Raw genomic sequence first — 12346 nt, 5'->3', positions numbered from 1 at the left:
ATACACTGTAATACACCACCCTATAGTCTTATACACTGCAGTACACCACCCTATAGTTATATACACTGTAATACACCACCCTATAGTTATATACACTGTAATACGCCACCCTACAGTCATATACACTGTAATACACCACCCTATAGTCATATACACTGTAATACACCACCCTACAGTCATATACACTGTAATACACCACCCTATAGTCTTATACACTGTAATACACCACCCTACAGTCATATACACTGTAATACACCACCCTATAGTCTTATACACTGTAATACACCACCCTACAGTCATATACACTGTAATACACAACCCTATAGTTATATACACTGTAATACACCACCCTATAGTCTTATACACTGTAATACACCACCCTACAGTCATATACACTGTAATACACAACCCTATAGTTATATACACTGTAATACACCACCCTACAGTCATATACACTGTAATACACCACCCTATAGTCATAAACACTGTAATACACCACCCTACAGTCATATACACTGTAATACAACACCCTATAGTCTTATACACTGTAATACACCACCCTATAGTCTTATACACTGCAGTACACCACCCTATAGTTATATACACTGTAATACACCACCCTATAGTTATATACACTGTAATACACCACCCTATAGTCATATACACTGTAATACGCCACCCTACAGTCATATACACTGTAATACACCACCCTATAGTCATATACACTGTAATACACCACCCTACAGTCATATACACTGTAATACACCACCCTATAGTCTTATACACTGTAATACACCACCCTACAGTCATATACACTGTAATACACCACCCTAGAGTCATATACACTGTAATACACCACCCTATAGTCATATACACTGTAATACACCACTTACACCCTATAGTCATATACACTGTACACAGTGAGCGGGCGAAACATTCAATCGAGCAGAATGTGACATCATCACGTCTGCTGGAGGTTCAGTCCCCGCGGCTCACAGGATGGAGCCTGAAGAGGAGGGAGAGCTGCTGCCTGCAGCCACACAGCACGGATTAGGTGAGTATGATATATATATATTTTTTTTAAACTATTGGTGCATATTGGTATACTGCAGGGGGCATTATTAATATATGGGGGCATACTGCAGGGTGCATTATTATTATATGGGGGCATACTGCAGGGGGCATTATTAATATATGGGGCATACTGCAGGGGGCATTATTATTATATGGGGCATACTGCAGGGGGCATTATTATTATATGGGGGCATACTGCAAGGGGCATTATTAATATATGGAGGCATACTGCAGGGGGCATTATTAATATATGGGGGCATACTGCAGGGGGCATTATTATTATATGGGGGCATACTGCAGGGGGCATTATTATTATATGGGGGCATACTGCAGGGGGCATTATTAATATATGGGGGCATACTGCAGGGGGCATTATTATATGGGGGCATACTGCAGGGGGCATTATTAATATATGGGGGCATACTGCAGGGGGCATTATTATATGGGGGCATACTGCAGGGGGCATTATTAATATATGGGGGCATACTGCAGGGGGCATTATTAATATATGGGGGCATACTGCAGGGGGCATTATTATTATGTGGGGGCATACTGCAGTGGGCATTATTATTATATGGGGGCATACTGCAGGGGGCATTATTATTATATGGGGGCATACTGCAAGTGGCATTATTACTGTATGAGGGCAAAGCAGGGGGCACTTGTACTCTGGCCTCATGGCCATAGTACTTTTCATTGTACCTCTTTATATTGCAGTATATGCAGTATATAATTATCAGCACCATATACTGTGGCGCTATACAGTGCACATCACCACAGTATATGGTGCTGATAATTATGTGCTCATATACGTGGGACTGTATGTATGAGTTTACATGGGACTGTGTGTATGTATATATATATATATATATATATATATATATATATATATATATATATGGGAATACATGGGACTGTATGTATAAGGTTACATGGGATTGTATATATGAGGGGGTTATCCTTTTTTATTTCACTTTTTTAAAATAAATAATTTATTGAAAGGACCTCTGCCAGGCATATTTCACTCTTGAGGGCTTAAAAAGCAGCTCTTGTGGTGATAAGAAGCTGATTTAAAACCCCCAAGAGTGAACTCCGTAAACTATATGTATAATATGTACTGTTTTAGTGTCATTTTGTGCCATTTTGGTTGGTGGTGTGCCCCGGGATTTTTTAAGTATAAAAAGTGTGCCGCGGCTCAAAAAAGGTTGAAAATCACTGCTATAGTCATATAAACTGCACTGTAATATACCACTTATACCCTATAGTCATATACACTGTAATACACCACTTACACCCTATAGTCATATACACTGCACTGTAATACACCACTTACACCCTATAGTCATATACACTGCACTGCGATACACCAGTTACACCCTAGAGTCATATACACTGTAATACACCACTTACACCCTATAGTCATATACACTGCACTGTAATACATCACTTCACCCTATAGTCATATACACTGCACTGTAATACACCACTTACACCCTATAGTCATATACACTGCACTGTAATACATCACTTCACCCTATAGTCATATACACTCAGGGCCGGCCTTTGGGGTGTGCGACCTGTGCGGTTGCACAGGGCGCATCACTCCAGGCCAGCAGGGGGGCGCGCGGACAGAAGATACAGCTGAACATCCAGCTGTAGAAATGTGTGCTGCTGTCTCTCTGTCTGCAGGAGAGGGTGAGAGAACTGGAGCGGGGCGGCACCAGGGGAAGCGCACAGGCAGGAGAGACAGCTGCTGTCTTTCTGTCTGCAAGAGCGCCGCCACCGATACACTATAGCAGGAGGGCGCAGCTGTGGAAGCGCCCGGGCTGCCGGGCAGAGAGAGGCAGCTCAGAGCTCTGTATACTGTCTGCATACTTATCTTTGGTGTAGTAGTCTGCAGGAGCTCCGTTAGAAAGGAGCAGGGTGTCGGGCAGCCAGCGGGGGGAGCGATCGGGCCGGACAGACATGAGCTGCTTGCACGACACTGTCACATAATGCATGCTGTGTGTTTCTGTCCGACCCTGTGTGTTTCTGTCGGGCAGCCCCCAGTTGGCTGCCCGACACCCTGCTCTATTCTAACGGCAGCTGTCTCTTCTGCCTGTGCGCTTCCCCTGGTGCTGCCCCGCTCCTGTTCTCTCACCCTCTCCTGCGCGCCGACGTTCCCGCGTGCATGACGTCACCAGGCACCCGCTCAGCACGTCCTAAAAGGCAGGGGTGCCTCTTCTTTCATCCTGCTGGTGAGTACCACTGGGATGGGGTGGGGGGGAGGGGCTCCTTTGTGATTTAATTGTGGGGGTCTGCTGGAGGGGTGGGGAGGCTGTAGGATTTAGTGTATGTCCCTATTAGGGGGTCCTAACAGAGGCCTGTGGAGGTTAGGGCCTCTGTTGGGACCTCCTAATAGGGACATACACTAAATCCTACAGCCTCCCACCCCTCCAGCAGACCCCCACAATCAAATCACAAACATCCAGAGGGGTGTAGTCAGTGTATGGCAGTGAGAGGGTGTCTGTAGTGAGTGTATGGCGGTGAGAGGGTGTCTGTAGTCAGTGTATGGCAGAGAGTGGGTGTCTGTAGTCAGTGTATGGCGGTGAGAGGGTGTCTGTAGTTAGTGTATGGCAGAGAGTGGGTGTCTGTAGTCAGTGTATGGTGGTGAGAGGGTGTCTGTAGTCAGTGTATGGCGGTGAGAGGGTGTCTGTAGTCAGTGTATGGCAGTGAGAGGGTGTCTGTAGTCAGTGTATGGCGGTGAGTGGGTGTCTGTAGTCAGTGTATGGCGGTGAGAGGGTGTCTGTAGTCAGTGTATGGCAGTGAGAGAGTGTCTGTAGTCAGTGTATGGCAGTGAGAGGGTGTCTGTAGTCAGTGTATGGCGGTGAGAGGATGTCTGACATGCTTATAATTAAATTGTGCGCCCTGACTGACAGCGGGACAAGCCATTGGTTTGTCGCTTTGTCAATCACTCTTGATATAGCAGACGTGTCTGCATGCATCACGTCTGTGATATCACCTGTCTGGAGGAAGGAAGAAGACCCCGCCGCTGGGGGGGGAGGGGGGGGGCTCCGAAAACAAACTTCGCACAGGGCGCCATCTACCCTAAGGCCGGCCCTGTATACACTACACTGTAATACACCACTTACACCCTATAGTGATAAACACTGCACTGTAATACCTGTAATACATCACTTACATCCTATTTACACCTTATAGTCATATACACTGCACTGTAATACACCACTTACACCCTATAGTCATATACACTGTAATACACCACTTACACCCTATAGTCATATACACTACACTGTAATACATCACTTATACCCTATAGTCATATACACTACACTGTAATACACCACTTACACCCTATAGTGATATACACTGCACTGTAATACTTGTAATACATCACTTACATCCTATTTACACCTTATAGTCATATACACTGCACCGTAATACACCACTTACACTCTATAGTCATATACACTGTAATACACCACTTACACCCTATAGTCATATACACTGTAATACACCACTTACACCCTATAGTCATATACACTGTAATACACCACTTACACCCTATAGTCATATACACTGTAATACACCACTTACACCCTATAGTCATATACACTGTAATACACCACTTACACCCTATAGTCATATACACTGTAATACACCACTTACACTCTATAGTCATATACACTGTAATACACCACTTACACCCTATAGTCATACGGTGTAAGTTTGTACAGTTTTTAAATTGTTAAATTACATTTTTAGTCACATCACATCCTTAAATATAAAAAATAAAAAGTGATTGTCCTGAAACAGGTCTGTAGGGGAAATTTTTTTATAGGGGTCAGAACAAAGCATAAAAAAGTATGTTTGCTCAGTATTTTGGTCACTGTTTTGCAAACAAAACGAGGATTGGAAACACAGAATGGCTATATTCACTGACACTGAAATTTAGTGGATGGCCATCATTTAATGGCAATTAATTGCTGTTATTTTAAAACATTGTTTTGAAATAATGGCTGTTATTTGCCATTAAAGGGAACCTGTCACCCCCCGTGCTGGGGTGAAGGCTGTCTGACCCCCCGCTAGAGACCCATATACTTCACCTTCACCCTGGCACGGGGGGTGACAAGTGTCCTTTAAATTACGACAATGCACTAAATTTCAGTGTCAGTGAACATCGTTTGCAAAACACTGAACAAAAATACTACATGTGAACATTGCCAGAGCGACTTTTACAAAAGCTGTGCCCCTTCTCCCTGGCATGTACACCAGCCATCAGGCAAGCAGGGGAGTCACAGCAAGGCGAGGAGGAGGCTTGGCCGACGCAGGTCAGGCTGGTTTCACTAAGAAGTGTGCGCCTCTTAGTGAATCCGGTGGGGCAGTTGGGGATGAGGCCTAATTTAAGACCGGCGTACGACTACGCCAGTCTTCATAATTTCCTCCCTATGTGTTTAGAAGGTGAAGAGAAAAACTCAAGCCAAAAATCAATATTTGAGGTGTTTGGCTAGGGGATAAAAGTGGGAAAGTCTGTTCTTCGCTTAAGGGTCCATTTACACAGAAAGATTATCTGACAGATTATCTGCCAAAGATTTGAAGCCAAAGCCAGAAACAGACTATAAACAGAGATAAGTTAAAAAAGGAAAGCCTGAATTTTTTCCTCTTTTCAAATCCATTCCTGGCTTTGGCTTCAAATCTTTGGCAGATAATCTGTCAGATAATCTTTCTGTGTAAACGGATCCTTAGAGGCAGCCTGTTTATGTCTTTACATAATTTTATTAGTAATAATGATATTAATAATAATATTTATTAATTTTTGCATTAGAGACAAATTCCATTCCTTTGTGGATTCTTTCATGCTGTTTAATTTGGCACAAACACAGACACACGCAGGCATAATACAAACTTCAAGTGTGAAACTGGTGATGGCACATGATGCTTTTTCTTTTCCACAATGTTTTTCACATTTAGCCTAAATATATAATTACTGATATTATAGAAGATAATAATAGTAAATAAACATTGATATAATATAAACATTGATACATCTGTTCTCTTGTTTATATTACACATTAACATTATTATTATTTTGTTATCATCAACAATAATACATTGATATTGCCACAGTACTAATCATTCTTATAAAACATTAATAGTATGGATACTACTATTATTTTATCACCTCAATTTCACACAATTTGTAAGATTATTTTTACTGAACTATATGATAGGGATTATAAGGATTATACTCATGGAAAGTAAAAATAAAAAATAAATTGTATTAAAATGTTCTGCATATGGAGTAGCCTGCTTGCATTGGTTTGAGGTGGTTGGGAAGTAAAAAAGGGTTGAACAAGATGCTTTCTGCACTTTAAGGCTCGGTTCACACTATGTATATTTGAGGCTGTATTTGTGAGGCTGTATAGCAACCAAAACCAGGAGTGGATTGAAAACACAGAAAGGCTCTGTTCACATAATGTTGTAATTGAGTGGATGGCCGTCATTTAATGGCAAATATTTGCTGTTATTTTAAAACAACGGCTGTGGTATTGAAATAATGGCCGTTATTTACTGTTATATGGCGGCCATCCACTCAATTTCAACATTGTGTGAACAGATCCTTTCTGTGTTTTTAATCCACTCCTGGTTTTGGTTGCTATGAGGACCTGACATGAGGACCAAATACTGCCTGAAATATACGTAGTGTGAACCCAGCCTAAATAAGCCCCATAGAGGTTACACTAGCCACTTTTCCCACACACTGGGAAAACTTTACCCACAGCACCCACAGCCCAGATTTACAGGATAGTGACCACTTTTCCCACACACTGGGATAACTTTACCTACAACCTGTCAGGAACTTACCTGACCGGGATTCAGTGCCGTCCTCAGCCTCCGGGCTGCAGCACCGCCTCCCGACGCCCTCTCAAGTGATGTCACGGATACCCGACGGCATCCCTAGTAACCAGGGACGCCGCGGGCTCCGTTCACTCGGCCGCTCAGCTGAGCGGTGTTTTGCACTTAGAGTGAGTGGCAGACGCTGCTGCCACTCGCTCTGCAGTGCTATAGCTGATAGTAGTGGAGACTCAGGAGTCTGGACTAGGGATGGTCCAAACCTGGTTCGGACGGGGTTCGTACGAACCCGAACCCTCCGCAATGATTACCGCTGTCTGCCCATTCCGTGCAGTGGGCGGATCCAGCGAGAGGAACGCCTGGAAAACTGGGATACAGCCATAGCCATAGGCTGTATCCCAGTTTTCCAGGTGGTCCTCCCGCTGTATCCGCCCGCTGCATGGAGCGGGCAGACAGCGGGAATCCGATGCCGAGCGTTTAGGTTCAGCCGAACCTCGGCGGGTTCGGACCATCCCTAGTCTGGACCAATGATGTTCTGGTCCGGGCTCCTGGTCTAGTATTTAAAGAGCCAGCGGTCATTTACTGATGGCTGGCTATTAGGTTACTTCCTGGTCCCAGCTTCCCTGTCTATTCCTGCATACCCCGTTCCTAATCCCTCTGTTTTGCCCGACTTGTTACCTGACCTCTTGCCTGACTATTGACTATCCATTTTTCTTGCTGATTTTGTACTGCACTGCCTGTTAGGATTTGACCCGGCCTGTTTGACTATTCTTTTATGTTTGTTCGTCCGTCTCGTTCCGTGTGCACATATTCAGCGTAGGGAATGTCTACATGGTTGTCCACGGCCGCCTAGGGCCGACTGAGGCAAGTTGGCAGGGACAGTGGGTGGGTTCAGACTTAGGGCCCACTGTCTGGTTGTGTCTGTACCTCCCTGTCCTGACACAACCTGGATTCACTGGACACCGATCACTTCTCCCAAACACTGATATACCAATGGGTTAACCACCCACAGCCTGGATTTACTTCAGGCTGACCACTTCTCCCACACACTGGGATCACTTCATCCACAACAGCCACAGACTGAATTCACTGGACACTGACTACTTCTCCCACACACTGGGATAACTTCATCCACAGCACCCACAGACTGAATTCACTGTACACTGACAACTTCTCTCACACACTGGGATACCAATAGGTTAACCACCCACAGCAACCACAGCTCAGATTCACTGGACATTGACCATTTCTCCCACACACTGTAATACTCCCACACACTGTATTACTGTAATACATCACAAACAGCATATAGTGATAAGCACTCTACTGTAATACCCCACACACAGCCTATAGTGATATACACTGTACCACTTCTCCCAAACACTGGGATACCAATGGGTCAACTACCCAAAGCCTGGATTCACTGGACACTGACCACTTCTCCCACACACTGGTATAACTTTACCCACAGATACCCACAATATATTCTTGTATCCTCTCTTCTCTGTCCCTATCTCTCTCCATTTCTTTTCCTGCCTTGCCCTAAGGCTTCATGCACACATCCAGTGTTTTTTAAGGAGCTTGATTTTAGTCTGTGAAAAACAATCCATGATTGCATCAATTTTTACATCTGTATCCATTTTTACATTCGACCATCAATCGATCTTCAGGACTAGTCTCTGGTGCGATCAGTGAAGGGGTTAATGACGAATTGCCTCTTACACGAATCACACTGCCGCTGCTGGGGGTGTAAAGAGACTTGGCAGCACACCCCAACAGGTTCTTTCTCCCAGCTCCATAACAATACTTGTGCGCTGGGGATGCACTGCCAGGTCTCTGGTGCTGTTAGTGAAGGGGTTAATGGCGACGGGACAGGGTCTCATTTTGCCCGCTCACAGTCCACTTCCCAGTTCCCTCTTAACCCTCTCATACCAATCAAGCTGCCCCTCCTGGGGGTGTACTTGCCCCACATAATGAGTGCCATAAACAACAAAATACCCAGTGATAGAACTGCCATTTTTTATCACCTTGCATCCCAAATAATATGTAAAATGGCACCAATAAACACTACAGCTCACTAGGCAGAAAATAAGATGTCACACATCTCCATAGACAGAAGAAAAAGGAAGTCACAAGGATCCTTAAAGAAAGGTTATTTTCTCAAAGTAGCTAAACATAAAAACGACATCAATTTGGTATTACTGTCTGTAATAGTACTGCCAGAATGAAGTTGTCTGCAGGCTAAATTTCTTTCTGTTTTGCAATATATCATACGATAATATTAGGGGTACCATTGTAAAGTTTAATTTGTCTCACAAAAAATAAGCTTTTATAGGTCTCTGCTGACAGAAAATTAAAATAATTATGGCTATTGCGACAAGTGAAAAAATGTAAATACTTGTGGTGTGAAGTGGTAAAATATGCAGCATATACATTTCTGTCACTGTTCACTGATTTATTGCAGATGAACTTCATTGAGGGATGTAGGCTTTTATTACCATCAAGGGCACAAATACCAACTCAGAACAAATTCTCCAGTAATGGGTAGTGGCTGAAAGCAATTCTCATGGAGGTCCAGAAGAAACAGAAAAGTGAACACCTCAAATCAGGGAAAACGTTATCTGTGAGTGACTATTTAACTTTACTTTATTGGCTTACATGTAGTGTTTAGCGGACTTGCTTAACTTCTTGGATTTGGCAATGTTTTCCAAACCCAAATGTTCAGCCCATCGCTGTGTCCATGTTTTCCCGGACTCCCTAGGATTGCATTCAATGTCTCCAGCCGCTGGGAGTCAAATGCTGAGCGCTCAGATCAGTTCGACAAGTCTGCGTGTGGTGACCCCCTAAGATGTTGTGTCGGAGGATTGGCCGATCACTTGCTAGGTGATGAAGTGTGATGCCAACCCTGTGGTGGTTGGCCGAGATACAGCCAGACCTTAAGGTGTTTTGTCGTGACACCAGTGCAGGTTGGGTACACAGGTGTGATGGCACGCCTGCTTTTATTTTATAAGGCCGGTTGTACCCTTTTCCCCTGTGGTCAGTGTCCCAAGGATGTGGTGAACACTGTGTTGGTGTGAGACATAGAATCATAGAGTCTCTTTATCAGGAATAAGCCAGTTTTTACTAGGAAAGTACATGTGTGCAGCAGGTTATACAGTTGTTCCTTGACAGTAGATGTTTCTCTTGATAAAGCACTTGATAATACACTTGATAACACTTGTAAACAAATACTTGACAATACAACAACCAAATCTGCGATAGGAATGTAGAATAGAGTACAGTCCTGCCGACTGAGTAGCGTGTTGAGAGATACAAAGAATCAAAGTAGCAGAGAGGAGGATGTCGTGAGAGTCTCAATCCAAGTAGTACTGTGCTCTGCCGGGATGTTGGAGGATGAGGTAGAAGAATACTTAGAAGAAGAAGAAGAGAATACTTGTGCCTGTGTATTGACCTTTGGGTCTTCACACCACCTTATGCCCACTAGATTTGGCTGAACCATCCTAGAGGGTGACACAAGGTCCAGGCCTTGTTACCTGGGATGAGCGGAGTGCTGAGGATTTCCTGATGACAACCGCGCAGCGAGATAGAGTTCCTAGGCTTATTGCAACTTTGCTCTATCCGGATCAGTTCCTAGCTTATTGCTGTTTGTGGATACTGTCCTACTCTGTGATTCTCCTAGTCCACAGCGTGGGTTGAGGTTGTCTCTGACTCTATTGTGAAGGGTTTAACACTGCATAATGTTGTGTAGCGTTACTGAGGGGAAAACTGTTAGCTGTGTCCTGTTTGATGTCCTACCCATACGGGGCTTTAAGACTGAACCTTGAGGGTACGGGGACCTGGCAGAGGGCCAGGGCCCAGAGAGGGACACTGTAGAGAGCTATCTAGCTTGCATCTTTCCTCTGCAATGTCCAACAAAAAAGACTCCTACACTTCCGCTACCCATGTGACTTCCTTCCTCAGCGTATCTAAAGTGCGCTGTGAGTGGGTGAAGAGTGCATTAGAAGAAGTAAAGAGAGAGATGATAGGAGAGAAGAAGAACAGATTCTTATTAGTTCGCAGATACATGTGACATACAGACAAACAATAATCCTTTACATACTTAAGCTGTGCAACCACTGAATACACATATCTAATACAGCGACATCTAGTGGCGAAACTTTATTACTACTTTCATCACCACTTCTATACAATAAATACAGACTTTTCTGAAGGGTGTAACCAACAGTAACACCCGTGGTAGGACACTACACACGCAACACTACTTATATGTTCTATACAGTAGAATATAAAGGAGAAATAATATTTGAGTTAAGTGGGGGAGCACAAGGTTACCCCATGGGCCTACCACACAGTATAAATTATGTGTATGTGCTTAAACACAGTTTCATAAAATGCAAACAGTTGTTACCGAAAAAATTAAATAAAAAAATAAAACCCCTTCAGGTCAAATTACTGCCTGTGTCCTTGTTGCTAGCACAACATAATGACTTATTATGCTATATTTATGAACTATGCCTGACTCACTTTAACATTAGGACACACCCATGGTCCCATCATAAAGACTGTAACTCTGCCATCAGCTCAGCAGCAGCAGTGCTGTATCCCGGCTGTAACAGGGCTGGAAGAAAAAAACACTTGGAGACAACTGACAGTAGTGATCTTAATAACTGTGGTTGAGCACTCTTCTAGATCATCATAAGTTGTTTTCTGGTGTTCACATTACACTGTAGGGCTAAGTTCATAGCAAAGACAGCTGTTCAAAAATAACGAAAATGTGAAAACAGACGTCATTTTTATACAGTGTGACCCTAGCCTAGGTATTTAAAATATAACTAGAACAATGGTAGGCCTCTGGTAGGCAGCTCCTTCTTCTGCAGAAACACACAAGAAGCATAGATACATTCTCAACCAAAACAAGGCGAAATTTATTAAAACATTAATTATACCAAACAAAAGTAGATTGGACAAGCAGAATCTGAGCCATGTATATAATTGACAGGAAAAGAGGCTTCTAACTGGCCTCTTTTGCTGTCAATTACCCTTATGAGTACCCGTTCATTCTTTGGCCAAACCATAGAATGAAGCCTATGGGACCAACGGAGATGCTCATGACCACGAGCGGGGGCATGCTGAGGAATCCGCAGTGGGCGATCCACCGGGATTCCATAGTGTGGACATACCCTGACACATAAAATCAGTGTAATTGGTTAGCTTTAAATATTTGGCTAATGTCATGTACGCCATGTCATGTTCTAGGACTCGGCGGGGTTTCCCAGCAGCCGGACTCCGACCGATATGCACTCCTGACATGTTGCCATGACATGTCAGAAGCTTTTAAAATGGTAGTTACCTTAACCTTTTTACACAGTACTGAATCATATCTGCAAAATTGCTATTTCGTTTCTTTCACCATGTTTTT

This window comes from Dendropsophus ebraccatus, chromosome 5, assembly GCF_027789765.1.
Source record: "Dendropsophus ebraccatus isolate aDenEbr1 chromosome 5, aDenEbr1.pat, whole genome shotgun sequence".
Taxonomy (NCBI): Eukaryota; Metazoa; Chordata; class Amphibia; order Anura; family Hylidae; genus Dendropsophus; species Dendropsophus ebraccatus.
This window is presented reverse-complemented; position numbering follows the sequence as displayed.